General features: G+C 37.1%; 1 protein-coding gene across 1 annotated transcript in view; it reads right to left on the reverse strand.

Annotated features, from left to right (window-relative positions):
• Positions 1 to 16,682, reverse strand: part of atxn1a (ataxin 1a) — a 99,156-nt gene that overhangs the window by 26,620 nt on the left and 55,854 nt on the right. The window contains exon 3 of the mRNA XM_084423279.1: positions 1,891 to 1,991. The gene's annotated coding sequence lies outside the window, so the exon portion shown is untranslated. The remainder of the gene's footprint in view (positions 1 to 1,890; positions 1,992 to 16,682) is intronic.

A 16,682-nucleotide genomic window follows, 5' to 3' on the forward strand; every position in this document is an offset into this window, starting at 1 on the left:
CAAAAAAGGACCTTTATTTTTAAGAGTGAAGAGAACACAGAAATTTGAAATCAAATAAGATTGAGTAAATGATGACAGCATTGACTATCCCTTTAATGTTTTCATAAGCACATCGCACTTTGATCTTGCAGATCCTCCACCTTTTTATAATGACATCACACTATATAAATGGACTCTGATGCATTCCAATGTGCTCTCAGCATCAATTTGTCGTCCATTTCTCTAGGCTATTTATTTATTTTCAAATGTCTTTTGAGAAGAAACCAACAGGAAAAACACATTGCCGAACCCAACCTTTGCCATATTAACACTTGACGGAAGATTAGGACGTTCAGAAAGCATTAGGAAGCGCAGGGTAAAAAACAGCAGTGTGAGTGTGATGAAATGCTATGCTTCACAAAGCGCACTAAGAGGCCAGTGACCTTTAACAGGATGAGAGCTTTTACTCTAAAAGCCCACAATTGGTTAAAGGAGCCATGGCATAGTAGAACTATCTGAGATGAAAAACTGAGCGAGCGAGACAGACACAGAAAAGAGAGCCTCAGCTCATGAAGTACTAATTTTCATACGTCTCTGTTAATTACCCTCAAAATGAGCTTATATCAAGCATTTAACAGGCCTGTCCGCGAGCAAGCACTGCCTGTCTGGCCATTTGTCTCTCGTATCCTGATTTTCTGAGTAGTCATGCACTGATATATTTGCCAGGCTTATTAATCGGCTCATATTTGGCCATTTTGAGATTATAACTGCGTCTGTGTGGCTGATTAATTTTGGTAGTTGCCTTTATGTCAGTTTCAGTATGGCCTATGATTAATAGACATTTTTTAAGCAACAATTTTACATTTTGTCTAATTTAATACATCTTTTAATGAATTCTATAATAAGGATATCAATTTAAGTGAAAAACTGAACTGAAAAATAAGCATGAAGAATCCTTTACATTGTATAAAATTATAAAAAATTCTCAAACCTTCTACATGGTAGTTTACTTCTGAATGTTGGCCAAAATCTGATATATGCACTTCAAATTTAGTCTCTCTCTACATTTTTTAAAACAAAAATATATATATAACTCTCTATATATACATAAACACAAATATTATACAGAAACAGCACTACCACATTTAAAAACGACATTTTTGCACTACAGTGTATATTCTACCAACAGGGGGCGCTTATGGGATTCATTCACAAATCTACCTAAAATCTGAGTTTGTGACCATAAACAACAGAACAGAAATTTCTGATCGACATCAGGCACGTAATGCACTTGAATTAGATTAGACCATGCCTACACTCTTGAGAACATGGGCCTGTTCACACACATCTCACATGAACATGTGTATTATTTGCTAATGAGACACTTGACTGACGTCTCTGAACCCGCTGCACGTGCACATGCCAGTGTGTGAGCATGCTACAGTAAACCTGTGTGTTACAGTACGCCTGCGACCGACCACGCTTCAAGCATGAATCATTAAAGCTGTGTTGTCCCAAGCGGTTTGCGCTAGCTAGCTTTTTCCTGGAGGTGTTTTACGTGAAAGCCCAGCTTTCAGCCCCAGTTGTGTTGTTTGGTAAACAGCTCTGTTGCTAGGCAGACCTATATTATTGCTCCACCAATCAGGGCCTGTATTGACGAGTGAATAGGACACAGCTTAAGCAAGAGTTATTTTTACAATTGCTCTCCAGATAATGCCCCTGCACAAGTAGTAAAATGCTAAATTAAAGGTCATGGCTATCAAAAGGTACACGTGTGTGTGTGTGTGTGTGGGTGTGTGTCTGTGTGTGTGTGTGTGTGTGTGTGTGTGTGTGTGTGTGTGTGTGTGTGTGTGTGTGTGTGTGTGTGTGTGTGTGTGTGTGTGTGTGTGTGTGTGTGTCCTGTAGTCATACCTCATTCAGTCGCCTCCAGTGTTTTAGTGAGTGTTGTGGCCCATTGAAGTTGTTACAATCCCAACACGGTTTGTAGTCTCAGTGCAGGCCTCCAGCAAAGCCTAAGGACACACACACACACACACGCACAATATTACTCAATAATACAGAGCTAGCAGCATATACACAGTCACCAATAGGACACACTCCTACCCTTGAATTTCCGTCCTGTCTTGAGGCCGTGAACTAAGCGATGAGTGAACATGATCCACGTACAGATGCACTCAGGTGCATTTACTCTAGTAGTCACACTCATACTACTGCAACTCTGTCATCTTGCAGCTCCACTCCCTTCAGACGCTCACAACACAGAACGGACCGCTATGGAAACCCGAGTAACAAGACAACACAAAGGCGGAGGTGTGGGTGTACAGTGAATGTGCTCTTTAAATAAAGACAGTCCTCATTAGAGCTGCTCTCAGATCAGAGTTGAGCTCAGAGGATCTGCTGCTTGACTTTGTTTGGTTTCTTTCAGTAACCACCTGCGGTATTCCATAAGGCATAAAACGGGAATGACATCACATCCCTCAACTCCCAGAAGCACAGATCTTAGATCAGTATTCAGGAGTAGGACTCCACAGCACAGATTGCAGATAGCAGCGAGGAAGCCGTGTATCATTTATCTCTGGGGCATTACGTGAGAAATAAACTGTTGTCTTTAGAGGTTTAGATAGCGGCAGTCTATTTCCAAGCGACATACCCTCTGCTTATGTAGCATTTGTGTTGCAACTAGGGATGAGCAAAAATATTTTTAAAAGTTGACTGGTCAACTAATCTTTCGTAACTGGGAGCCCTGTATAAAAAGGCAGATTTTAGGTTCACTTGAGCCTTATTTGCAGCGATTCATAGCAATCAAAAAAATCTGGAAAAAAAGCTAATACTCTAATGAATGGAAGAGAAGTTGGACTATTTTCAACTAGATATGACATCTTAAAAATACTACACTTGTGGCAGGATGCTTAAAAAATTATGATGCAATGGATAAAGATATCAGTCTGCATGTTTGTGGTTGTAGCAGAGGCACTCCATAAAAAAATAAAATGAGAGTTTTGTGGCTTTTAGTCCATGTCGTAGCTTTGAGACCATCTTTATGATAGTCACTCCTGAACGCTGAACAAAATCACTTTTAGCAGATATATGCATCACTTGTTTTTCACTTCACCTTTACACCAAAAAAACAACAACAACAATACATAAAATTAATTAATTAAATAAAAAATTAAATATAAAAAAAATCTTAAATAATTTAAATAAAAATATTATTATATTATAGAAATATATTACTATTTTTATATTTTTATTGACATATATATATATATATATATATATATAATTATTAATAATACAAATTACCAAAAAAATAATACAAATGTCAATTTATTTTTAAATATAATATATATAAGATTTTAAATAAATTATTGATTGAAAAATATTATAATTATATAATATAATTCTTAATATATATTCAACAGATATAAGAATTTCAAATTCAGTCTCTCCACTTTTATACCACAATATAATAATAATACTAATAAATAATATATATAAAAATTAGTGCTGTCAGTTAAACTCGTAATTAACGGCGTTAACGTCAACCCATTTTAACGGCGTCAATTTTTTTATCGCGAGATTAACGTTCTTTTTGGCCTAGCAAACTTTGCCGTTTTTTTCACATGCTGTTGCAACAACTAGTAACGTTAGAAAAACTACAACACCACACCGGATCTAGCTAGACCAGAAACAAAACAACAGGCACGCCGCACACACTTGTTTGGGTTTGCGAGCCGGCGAAATGGATGCCAATAAGATTCTGAATGGAAAGTTTACTTTTAAAAAGTTGCCAAATGGTTCAATTGACAAGACCAAAGTGATCTGTGTGTTTTGTCGTTGTGAACTGAGCTATCATCGCAGCACGTCCAGTCTGAAACACCACTGGATGGCCAAGCACACACACAGCTGATGCGAATTCTCTGATGCGATTATTTGCTCCAAGTGAGAATGTTAGTGTGAAATTGAACACTAACAGTATATGCCAATGTTGTTTAAAAAAAAAAAAAAAAAACATTTTCACAAAGCAAGCCGATCCATTTTTCCATGTTGATAAGAGCATTAAAATGAGAAAAATGGGACAAAAAGAAATCAAGGGACATTTAGACATGTCTATGACATTAATGCGATTAATCGCAATTAAATATTTTAATCATTTGACAGCACTAATAAAAATATTAAAAAATATTAATTAATATATCATTTTCATATCTGTAACCCATCCCCTAGTTGCAAAAAGGAAGCAGGTTTTATGGCATGAGTTGTGATGCAAATGAGGAAGAGGAGAGGTCATGGTTCATGTCAATGTCAATGTCATTTCATGCCTTCTTTGCAGTGATTAACAAGTATACACTTCTGCCATATCGTCCAATTCTGCAGATTAATTATCCTCTGTACTTCTTTGGCAACATTGTATTTTGGCAGGCATGCTGATAAAGCATCATTGATGAGAGAGATAGAGTGAGAGAGAGACCAGACAGATGGTCGCAGCGGGTGGGTGCAGTAAAACTTGTGACAACAGCCATTAGTGCTACCGGAGTCTGAGACCGAGGACAGATAGTGGGATGTGTGAACATGTGAACGAGGGAGAGAACGAGTGAGAAACCTGAACGCAACAGAGGAGAAAATGAAGACACAAGTGCTTTAGACAGTCAATACAACATCATATCTAGACATACAGACCGTGCTTTGCTTTGACTCCCAGTTTCCTATGTGCTTGAGAAGCTTAAAACCTATTTACATTCTTAAAGGGGTGGTATAATGCCCTTTTCACAAGATGTAAAATAAATCTCTGATGTCCCCAGAGTGTGTATGTGAAGTTTTAGCTCAAAATACCCCACAGATATTTGTATATAGCATGTTAAAATTGTCACTTTTTGAGGATTAGCAAAAACGCACCGTTTTGTGTCTGGTCCTTTTAAATACAAATGAGCTGCTGCTCCCGGCACAGAGGGTGGAGCTTCAAGAGCTTGTGTGTTAGCAGCTCCGATTACCTCACGCAGACACACGCTAAAATGTCTTTTATGTTTAAACCGGAGTCAGACAAAGATGGAGAGACTCAAGAAGTGACAACACGTAGAATGCAACAGGACGTCTCTGAATGGTTAGTTGATGAATTTATGTTGCTGATGTGGAGTTAACTATCTTCAATTAGCATATTCTGTCATGATAATCTATAAATCGCTCATATAGGAACTGTTGTGAGATGCACACAGAGTGACTTTCTATTGCATGTGAAAAGACGGATGCTACAGTTTGAGCTGACTCACAAATGTGCTCGACTACAACAAAACTTCCTCTTCTCAACATGGACTGCGTGTTCCCGGGGGCGGGGTTTATGTAAATTTTAGGGTTATTGATGTCACTAACCCGGGAGGAATGTCGTGTAGTCCCTACCAGCCGTTAGTTGTAGTCCTTAAAAAACTATTTCTGTAAAAGCAAATATCTCCTTTTGCTTTGAACTTTGAGCGTTGTAACTTTGCAGATGTTGTTTATGCTCAAACAGCAACATTACACACTAACTAAAGTTAGAAAAGTGAAATCATAATCAACCACCCCTTTAATAAATATAGTATGTGGTCTTAGAATAACATGCACTGATTCATCAGTTCATGTTATTCTAAAAAGATAAATGTTTGACAACTGTATGTTCAGAACAGCACGCTACCATAATGCTGTACACAGAATGCCAACTTTCTATTATGCATGGAAAATTCAGATTACTTACTAAATTTCCCAAAATGTATAGTATATAACAGCACACTGCATGTAATAGTATATCCAAAAACGCAATGCACTTTCATTAACAGTGTGAAGAACGTAATATTAACTGTGATTGTAAACATCTTGGCTCATTATTTGTTTGAATATTATAAAATGATTTCTGATGTAACAATGTAAGATTATTATTTGAAATGTTTATTGTTGCAAAATGCAAATGTTCTCACAGTTAAAAAAAAAAAAAAAAAAAAGGTTGCCTGGGTGGAGAAAATAATGTTAACCAATAAAATCAAGAAAATAAATATAAAACAACTAAATATTCCAGAAATATTTCACATTACAGAAGTTAAATGCTTCCGAATGTTGACTCACGTTGTCCTTGAGGATAATAGAAAAGCAGCCCAACAACGTGAATTAATCATCGTGAGAAATCTCAATGGTCCAAAATCGCACTCTACAAAGCTGTGTAATAAACATCAAATATGTTCTGAGTCTGGCTGTGACTGTGTGGCGTCACACATTTCCACAGACAAATTGTTGATGGAATTTTGTCGTGTTTTGCAGATTTTTGTGGTGGAATTAACCTGTTGTAGTGCTCACTAAAACACACTGTTTAAAAGAGGATTTAGCTGCTGATTAATTGTCAACACCAATGCACTACATTAAACACACTGTAGATTCTACTGCTTGAATCTCCTACCTCAAAATGTCCACAACTCAGATGAGCTTCAGAGCGCTGCTACAACCACGGCGTGAATGATCAATCTAACCTAGAGTGATGAGGACATCTGTGTTACTACAGTGAGAAAATGATTACACCAAGCGCTGTTCATCAATAGGTAACCAAGCATGATACTAATTCCATTGAATCTATTTTGAATTTCCAGAAATCTGAGGTTAAACTAAATCTTGTGGCTGCATTCTTACTGTATATCTGAAGTAGCCTTTTTAGCATGTGAAAAAGACACCCGTAAACACAGTTACTGACACTTTAATGCCTTTTTCTTCTTTCAAGTGTCATGTGGTTGTGGCTGTGGCCACAAGTCATAAACAGCAATGGGGTAATTCTTGCAAGCTCAGTCTTTCAGTCATCGTCATTTAAACGTTTCCCTGAATGTCACTTCCCCTGAAGTTCCTATCAGCTCTAGGAGGCCAATGTGTTGGGTAAACACGGGTAAACAGCAGGGTCACTAAGGGTCAGTGTTTAAGGTGACATGTATGTACAGTATGAGAAAAATGCTTTTAAAAACAAGATGGTGCACTTTTACTTGCAGTCTCAAAGGACCCCTTTGGATTGGTTTACTATGTAATTTCAACAGTACCGTTTTCCACGTGTCCTCCATAAAGTGTTTCAGACGTGGCAGATGGACAGACATGCTGGAATGACTGAGACTGTTAAAATTTATAACCAAACCTAAAACAATATAGATATAGGAAGTGACACTAAGCGGAAACTGATTCTTTCAATTCCACATCTTTTGCCACCAGCAGAATTTAAATGAAATCGGCGTATCTTTTCCGTTTTCACTCTGTTATCACTATCTTTGTCAGAACCTGATAAGGGATCAGATCACATCAGCAGGGATTCTCTTCTCTGTAAAGACTTGCTGTTAGCTCTTAACTAACAGTGCATTTCAGCAGCGGGTCTAAACATTAAACTTTAACAAGCAACTCATATTGGACCAATTGAGCTACAGGTATAAATGAAACCTCAAATCATGTGGCTTGCTCAAGATAGATGAACATTACTGATCAGACTTTTGAAGGTGAAGGTTTTTCACCGGGTGGATAATAAAATTGTTGGAAAATATACCTATAGATTTACATTGACCTGTGGGTGGCATAGGACTTTTGACCGTCAATGATCTTTGCACTTAAGCAAACACAGCAAATATAGTTATTCATACCTACAGTTTTGCGGGAATTGCTGTTGTTTAAGGGGTTCAAAATGAAACTGTCTTGATGTCACATTCATAATGGAAAGGGTCAGCACATTTTCTAATGCTGCTTTGCCCTCAGACTCAAAAGCCCTTAATGTTACATGGGAAATGTCATATCAGACTGGAGAAAAATGATTAATTCAGACACATCTTAGATATCTAATATTGCCAGCACTGCAACTTGTTTAAGCATGCAAGCACTCACGCATACACAAACAGAATCCCTTTTCCCTGTACCTGTTTGTGGTTCCTAAAACAAGTTGGTCTTCTCAGATTCTGCTCCACAAAGTTCATTTTAGAGTAGTGTAGAGTACGTGTGTGATACACAACAGTACAGAGTGTAATGTTTCTATGTGCAGACATAGGACAAGCAGTAAGCCAATACCATCCTTGCAGCAAAGCTTGGTTAGCGGGGAAAGAGACAGAAAACAGAAAGAGAAGAAGAGTGAAGGACAGAGAGAATGATGGGGGATGATAGATCAAGAGGTTACAGGAAGGTTTAGGGGTCAGAGGCCTTTAATTGCCTGATTCCCTTCTTCCATGTACCTTCCTGTAACTTGGCCGGACCACATCTGTGTGAGCAGGGAACAGGATTAACTTTTTGCTACAGCTACCAATAGTGGGTTAATTTAGAAAATGTAATATTTCACATTTTGGTGATTTACTATCAGAAATAGTCACCATGTAAATTAAAAAAAGTTAAAACTTTAAAACTTATGTTATATTTTTGACTCGATATAAGTGAGTCATGAAAGATGATTCAATTACAGTATAATCAGTTGGGAATGATTCTTAAAGGGTCAGTTCACACAAAAATGAAAATTTTGTCATCATTTACTCACCCTTATGTTGTTCCAAATCTGTAGGAATTTCTTTCTTCTGCTGAACACAAAAGTGTTTCGAATTTTGGTAAGCAAACAGTTTACAGTAGCCATAGACTTCCACAGTATTTTGTTTTTCTACTCAATAGAACTCAATGGCTACTGGTTACCAACACTCTTCAAAATATCTTCTTTTTAGTTCAACAGCAGAAATAAACTCATACAGGTTTGGAACAACATAAGGGTGAGTAAATAATGACAGATTTTTCATTTTTGGGTAAACTAACCCTTTAAGTAGATTGTTTGTATGACTTGTAACACTGAACTGATAATTCAAACGGATTTGAAATGACATGAGGGTGAGTAAATGATGACAGAATCTTAATTGTAGCATAATCTGTTCCTAAAAACCTGTGTATTTATTCTAAAATGCATTGAACATGTTTAATCAGACCTATTAGATAATACAAAGTTATTTTAAATGTCAAATCAAGCATTCAAACATAATGATGCATGAATGCCTCATACCGCTGTCATAAGGTGCACCATATGCTTTGCACATGGAGTAATCATGGTGCTTTTCTTCTACAGATGGAAGTGTCATGGCCGACACCATCTCTTTTCTCACCGGACAGAGAGGAAACAAGATGGAGTGCCTCAAAGGAATTCAGCAGCAGGTGTGTGTGTGCATTAGGAGGACAGCAAGTTGAAAGCCTTCCTTCTTTCAACCTCCGGAATCCAGCACACACACACACACACACACACACAGTCATGTGGTGAGCATGCTCAGTAGCTCGCTTCATTCAAGGTCAGCGCTGAGAGGCAGGTGATGACATCATTACTACAGCAGCTCTGTTATTTCACCGATCAATAGAGAAGCAGAAATGAGTTCATCTGAGCTAAGGCCAGATGGCTGGAGCCACCCAATGAGAATCCGCTCCTCAAACACACACACACACACACACACACACACACACACACACACACACACACACACACACACACACACACACATCCCACAAGCACCGGCAAAATGAGGCATCTACACTCAAAGCAACAGGAAATTCCCCTATATACGACATAGCACGCACACACACACACACACACACACACACTGAAACGCATCTAACCAGGGTAGGTATCTCCAGCGTTCAAGGCGTGTGGCTGCATTTGTAATGATGAGAAATGACTTTACACAGGCTCTGTGCGGAGGGATGCTCCCTGTTTCCACAGCAATGTTACAGTCTATTCATTCCACCATTTAACATAATGAGACAGGACTAGTTTATTCAGCCAGGGAAAAAGCAATATTTATACACGAAACAAGCGTAGTAAACCAGTGACTCATACTAGAGGACGGATGTCTCGGTATAATATTAATGGAGGAAGGCTTTGGCGTATACACTCTAATATTATCAAAAAATGTACCTTACAGCTCTGGGAGTATGTGTTTTAGTATAACATATTATGGGTGCCAAATGTAAAAGAAAGTGTGTTACAGAAAAATAATCTTTTAATAAATAAGTTTTTATAAAGGAGCCATTACCATATAATAGAAAAAAATATGTACAGGGAGACTTTCACAGAAATATGCTAAATTATGAATGCCAATATTAAGTAAACATCAATCTAATCTGTTTTTAATGAATGAAAATTTTATAGACTTAACACCCTGAACAATTTGCATATAATCTAAATGTCAAGCTTATGATTTATATTTGGATTTTTAATTTAATATTGATAAAAAAAAATATTCATTTAACGTTTCATATTTCAGACGAATATTTAAACTTACACAACAGTTCAAAAGGTTTGGTCTGTAAGATATTTTTTTGAAAAGTGAAATTTATGTATATATATATATATATATATATATATTTGTGCTGTCAGTTAAACGGCGTCGATTTTTTTATCGCGAGATTAACGTTCTTTTTGGCCTAGCAAACTTTGTAGTTTTTTTTCACATGCTGTTGGAACAACTAGTAACGTTAGAAAAACTACAACACCACACCGGATCTAGCTAGACCGGAAACAAAACAACAGGCACGCCGCACACACTTGTTTGGGTTTGCGAGACGGCCAAAGAAGGCTAACGTTACGTTTTGAGTGGATGGCAAGCGCGAGACGTCGAAATGGATGCCAATAAGATTCTGAATGGAAAGTTTACTTTCCAAGTTCCATTGACAAGACCAAAGTGATCTGTGTGTTTTGTCGTTGTGAACTGAGCTATCATCGCAGCACGTCCAGTCTGAAATACCACTGGATGGCCAAGCACACACACAGCTGATGCGAATTCCCTGATGCGATTATTTGCTCCAAGTGAGAATGTTAGTGTGAAATTTAACACTACAGTATAAGCCAATGTTGTTTTCAATAAAAAAACATTTGCACAAAGCAAGCCGATCCACCTTTCCATGTTGATAAGAGCATTAAAATGAGAAAAAATAATGGGACAAAAAGAAATCAAGGGACATGTAGAATAGATAAAAATGTGCGATTAATTACGATTAATTGCGAGTTAACTATGACATTAATGCGATTAATCGCGATTAAATATTTTAATCGTTTGACTGCACTAATATATATATATATATATATATATATATATATATATATAGACACACACATATATTTTTATATATATATACATATATGTACACTTATTATTACAAATAAATGCTGTTCTTTCAAACTTTCTATTTATCAATGGATCCTTAAAATAATGTATCAGGGTTTAAAATACTAAGCAGCACAACTGCTTTCATAATAACAATTATCAACATTGATAATAATAATAAATGTTTATTGAGCAGCAAATCAGCATATTAGAATGATTTCTGAAGGATCATGTGACACTGAAAACTGGAGTAATGGTGCTGAAAATTCAGCTTTGCATCACAGTAATAAATTACATTTAAAACATTAAAATTTGAAATAGTTAATTAAAATTGTAATAATATTTCACAACATTACTGTCTTTTTACTCTATTTTTATAAATAAATGCAGCCCTGTTGAGCATAAGAGACTTCTTTCAAATAAAAAAATCTTACCAACCCAAAACTTTTGAACGGTAGTGTAATTTAAGATTATGATTTATATTAATAGATATTTTTTAATTATTAATTTATTTTTAAATTACTAAAGCATACATCTAGGTTAAAATGAAAAATAAATCAGGCCTTTTTTTTTTTTTTTTTTTTTTTTACCAGGGTGGTCGAACATTGATACCTCAGCTGTAGATATAGTCACAAATAAATCATGGCAAGCGTAATCGTGTCATTGACAATCACAAAGCCTGTCACTCAACCAACAATCACCATTCAATACCTCCCTTTTGTGTGAAACTACTGGAGAGGTACAACAGGAGAAGTGGATATCTCTTCCACACACACACACACACACACACACCCACACACGCACGCACACACACACACACACACACACACACACACACACACACACACACACAAACTCATTTACAACTGCCTAAAAAGCCACTCAAAATCTCAAAAGCTCCTGGTCACACTCAAAGTAGTAAAACTCAATCGCTGACAGGTTCATTCAGGGCCGTCTTTGGGTCATTGTGAGGGACTGATGGAGAGATAGCTTTGTGCTTCCTGCGTTTCTCCTGCTGTGCTCAGCTGGGACAAACGAAGCAGTAAGTGGATAGTGTGAGGGCAGGTACTTCTCTCAGGTTACCGTGTCGTACCCCAGGCTGACCTCATTCCTTTTAACTTCTCTCTTTCTCTGTCTGTCTCTCTTTCTCAGTGCTGAGGGCGTCATAGGCGCTCCTTTTCTCTGACAACCTGACTGACATCATTGTCATCCCATCATGTCAACGTGTGTGTGTGCTCTAGTTTGGCACCGTGGTTCTTATTCTGTCAAGGATTTGTTTACGACCTTCTGGAAACAAAATATTTGAAAGCTATTTTCAATAACAAAGGAATAGTAAAGGAATAGGAACCTACAAAATGTGAGACATGGCTCTGAATATCTCGATATAGTAAAAGACAAGCAAAAATGTGGAGAAAAAATCCATCAGAGGAGGCCAGTGTTGTTGTTATCGTTAACTGCGACTAAAACTATTAAAAATATTGTTTGTAAATTTACATAAATCTGAAATAAAATATAAATATTAGATGATTTTCTTGGTGAATTTTTTTTATTTATTAAGATTAAGAAGTACTAAAGTACCTAAAACTGAAGAAGAAAAATGGCATTAAAAAAGCTGAACTAAAAGAAGACAAAAGCATGTAACAAAATAACTAAAAAACACTAAAATAACAAAAATTGTGTTCATTTAATTTTTTAAACAACTACGATAAAATGCAGTGTTCTTTTCAAAAATGTATCCTATACTAACATGCATAATAAAAAAAGTTTATTTTTATTCATTTTTTTTTTCATGCATCCAGGTGAGTCTTAATCACTGCACGAGTGTAAAAAGATGCTGACGACGTTCTACATTCTTTTATTTTGAGTTTTAATTTAAAAAGTTTGCGCTTTTAAAGAAATGTTTGGCACTAGATGGTTCAGACAAACAAGAGCTTTGTGACTTGCTATTGCTACTTACTGTTAAAACATGTAGTCGGCTTGGCGCAGAACATGAAAAAATATATAAAAGCAGAATTCAAGGCGCGCTCGAGTCTATTCATCTGCAGTAAGAGAGGACAAGCAAATTAATCAAGCACCAAAGCAAACACACTACATATGCGTAGGCTTTTATTTTAAAGCACCCTCAAGCAAACCCCTGCAATCAAGCCTTATACAAGCTCAGAGACAGCAAAAAACATCATGTCTAAGAAAAAGAATCAAAGCTACAGATGGATAGATACAACAGTGAAAAGGGAGTATATAAAAGAGAAAGAGAGTGAGAGACAAGAACATGGGAGAAAGATGGGAGAGTTTATTTATGCAGATCTTCAGACGTTCAAAGCCCCTGATGACTCCTGGGAGCCGGCTAAAAGTGTGTATAGGACCGCCGCTTCTTCAGCCCCCTACTGTGAGACAAGCCTGAAAGCAAACCAAACTAGCTTTGTGCTAGTTCATGCATTCATGCATAATTGATAGTATATAGTATATTACGGCTATGCAGAATTACTAAATTCTCCTTGTAACTCCTTGTAGATAGATTATGTAAAGAATAGTAAATTCAAAGGGAAGATAATGTATAGATAGCCTACTGCATTTATTTTCATTCACATATGAACAAGAGGCTGATGCAGTGCTGTTTTTAGACACCAGATGGCACTGTATTTCACCTTAAAGTGATTTAATGGGGAAACTAGAACAGTTCTGGAATCAGTGTACACAAGTATTACACTGTGTATCACTCTCATCTGCAGTCAGTCCTCAATGGGAGTGTCTCGGAATGATGAAGTGAAATCTCAGGATTTGCACGACATAATTACATGTATGTGTATATGGCACAGTGGAAATCACCGTGGGAAGAACCTGAGGTATAATAATTGTGTGTGGTCAGGCTACCATATGGTCTCATTTTGCGTTTAAAAAAAGTAGTGCGTTTGAGCCTGACAACAGGCTGTAAAACACCTTTCTGTGGCAATGTGTCCTAAACCAAGTTGTCGGTCCACACTGAGAGTGAAAAATCCGTGTGATGTGGCACAATAAAAACCTCAGAACGTATTTTATATTTGTAGTTGTGTGGAGCAGGACTTGGTATATATTTAGTTAAAAAATAGGCTGTTCAAGTTAATATAAAGTTATGTACATTTTATCTGCAATATTATCAATATTGACTGTTTTTGCTCTATTCTATCAATGCAAATAGTTCCAAACAGTCAGAGTAGAACTGCTGATCTCTGATTAACACAGTGGTGTTTCCTTCCTGAATTATTCAGCGTTTTTGAATGAATCGGGTGAGTCAATGATTCAATAACCCATTCATAAAGACATTAATTTGCTTTGTTCCTGAATGTATCATGAAGACAGTGAGTTGCCACCATCTACTGGCAGTTTTAGTTACAAATTTAAAGTATAACTTAATTTCTTCAAACATTATCTATATTCAGTATATTTCATATTCAAAACACTAATCTCATAATATATGCAATTGTAACTGCAGTAGAAATGCATTCATGGCATCTCTGTGCTGCAATGAACTGTGTACTGTAAATACATCTAAATGCCACTTCAGTTCCACCTCTGCAATGCAAAATGTTTTTTATACTGATTTAATTTGAATGGTAAAAGTCCTATAGCCTCATCTGATTATAATTGCATTATTGAATATATTAAAGAATTTACATGAAAGGGGACATCTAAAAATAAGATTATAAAAGTTCCCTGTATTAAGGTAAAAAAAAAAGAAAAAAAAAAATCAAAGGGGGCAAATATCTCCTCGTAATGGAAACGTTTCAGTCATTGCTTATAGGTTTAGGATTATTTTAAGTTTTTATCTGGCTTTACAGAACCCTGCAAAGTTTCCTCCTTTTCTGTGTTATAGAAATGTCCACCCAAATTAATCCATATACCACTGCGTGAGAGAATGAAAATGTTCTGTCATTGAGTGTACATCAGTTATTACAGTGCATTATGGGATTGAATGAGTCCACTCGATAATGTCCTATATAGTTTTGTGCACCACTACAAATGGCTGTTCCCGTAAAATAGTGCACTATTTAAATGTGCAGTAAGTGATTTTTGAAAAACAGTTGAAAGTGGATCAGACAGAGCCAATCAGCAGTAAGGGGCGTGTACACTCATGATGGAGCAGAAGAGAGAATGAGCGAGAGGGAGACTGTAGAAAGAGAGATGGCTGAGAGACATTACAAAAGAGAAAAGGTCAGAGGAACATTACTGGAAGAAAATGGTTACGATCAGGCAAGAGCTTTAGGACCCGCGTTAATATTATAGAAAAGCTTTCTAAGGCTGGAGAGACATAAGTGGGAAGGCTAGAAAACAGACGCAGAGGTTGCGTTGTTTCTGCTCCATATACGAGTAACAAACTCTTGCTTGTGTATATTACTGTACTTTATGTTCTTTCTTGTCGTTCGTTCACCATCTTCGCTTTATTTTTTCGTGAAGTTTTATTTTGCTTTGCTTCTGCTGATAAAGAGACATCCAAGTCTTGCATTGTGTGTTTGTGAATTTTGAGGGTGGAGCAATGAAGGGAGGGGTGTGTTTGTTTGGGTTTATTTCAAATATCAACAGTGTTCTACAATAATTCTCAGATATCGCTTACTGCACCTTTAAGTGTATAGAGGGTGATTCCAGACACAGTGCAAGAGACTGACAAAATCATGCCGCTCACATGCTTGGCTCCAGCTGTATGCTTTAAAGTGGGACCCTCCCACCCTGTACAGCCATCTGTACAAAAACCTTCATGCCTGATTTGGAAATGCTGTAACATGAAGTTCTACACTTTCTGCAATGGCAAACGCAGTTTGTATGCAAATGTTTTGAAGTGGGTGGGTATGTGGGTGGTTTCTTGAGATCACTACAATATGGTAAACAGCACAAAACCTGATTAAACACCTCCAGGTCATGAAGTGAGCGTAAAAATGAGAAGAAGAAAAGAGAGAAGGTAAACTCAAATGAGGGGGAACCCCGGCGCAAGAGGCTACAGGTTTAGAAAAGCAGCTTTTAAACAGAGCGTGATTAAAATATGATATTTCTTCAAGTATTTTTAGGGCATCCCACAGCCTGTCACTGTGAGGAGAACAAACTACATTACATTTACACTATGCTTGGCAAAATCTCATCCATTATTTGAGAGATTCCCGTAATGACATATCTTGCCTTATTGCCTTTCTGTTCCTAAAAATTCTCCTCATCATCTTCAAAGCCTTTCTATCATATAGTAGAGTGAGAGAGTGTCTATTCTGAGCAAACTGCACACAATACAAAATCTGTGCAAGAGGACGTCATAAGCCCCCGTTTAACTGGGTTACATGTCGCTTTGAGCATTCGCATACATGAACTCCAAATCGCCCTTTCAAATGCCCTGAAGTGTGCATGTTTGAACGAGAACGTGTCGTGAGTGTCGCTTTAAGAGCGACGTGGTGTTTATTGAGGCAACCACACACTGCGAGTCTATTTATAACCTCTGTCTTTGAGGTCTCCATTACATTTGCATGGGAACCGTGCACACACACTTCCCTCGCATCTCATTTACATATGCCGTGTGGTTTTCCTGCTGTGGGTAACCATTCCGCTGGCTTTAGATATGTGTCTATGCATGCATTTGAGCAAACATGTTTG

The sequence above is a fragment of the Rutilus rutilus genome (genome assembly GCF_951802725.1).
Source record: "Rutilus rutilus genome assembly, chromosome: 11".
Taxonomy (NCBI): domain Eukaryota; kingdom Metazoa; phylum Chordata; class Actinopteri; order Cypriniformes; family Leuciscidae; genus Rutilus; species Rutilus rutilus.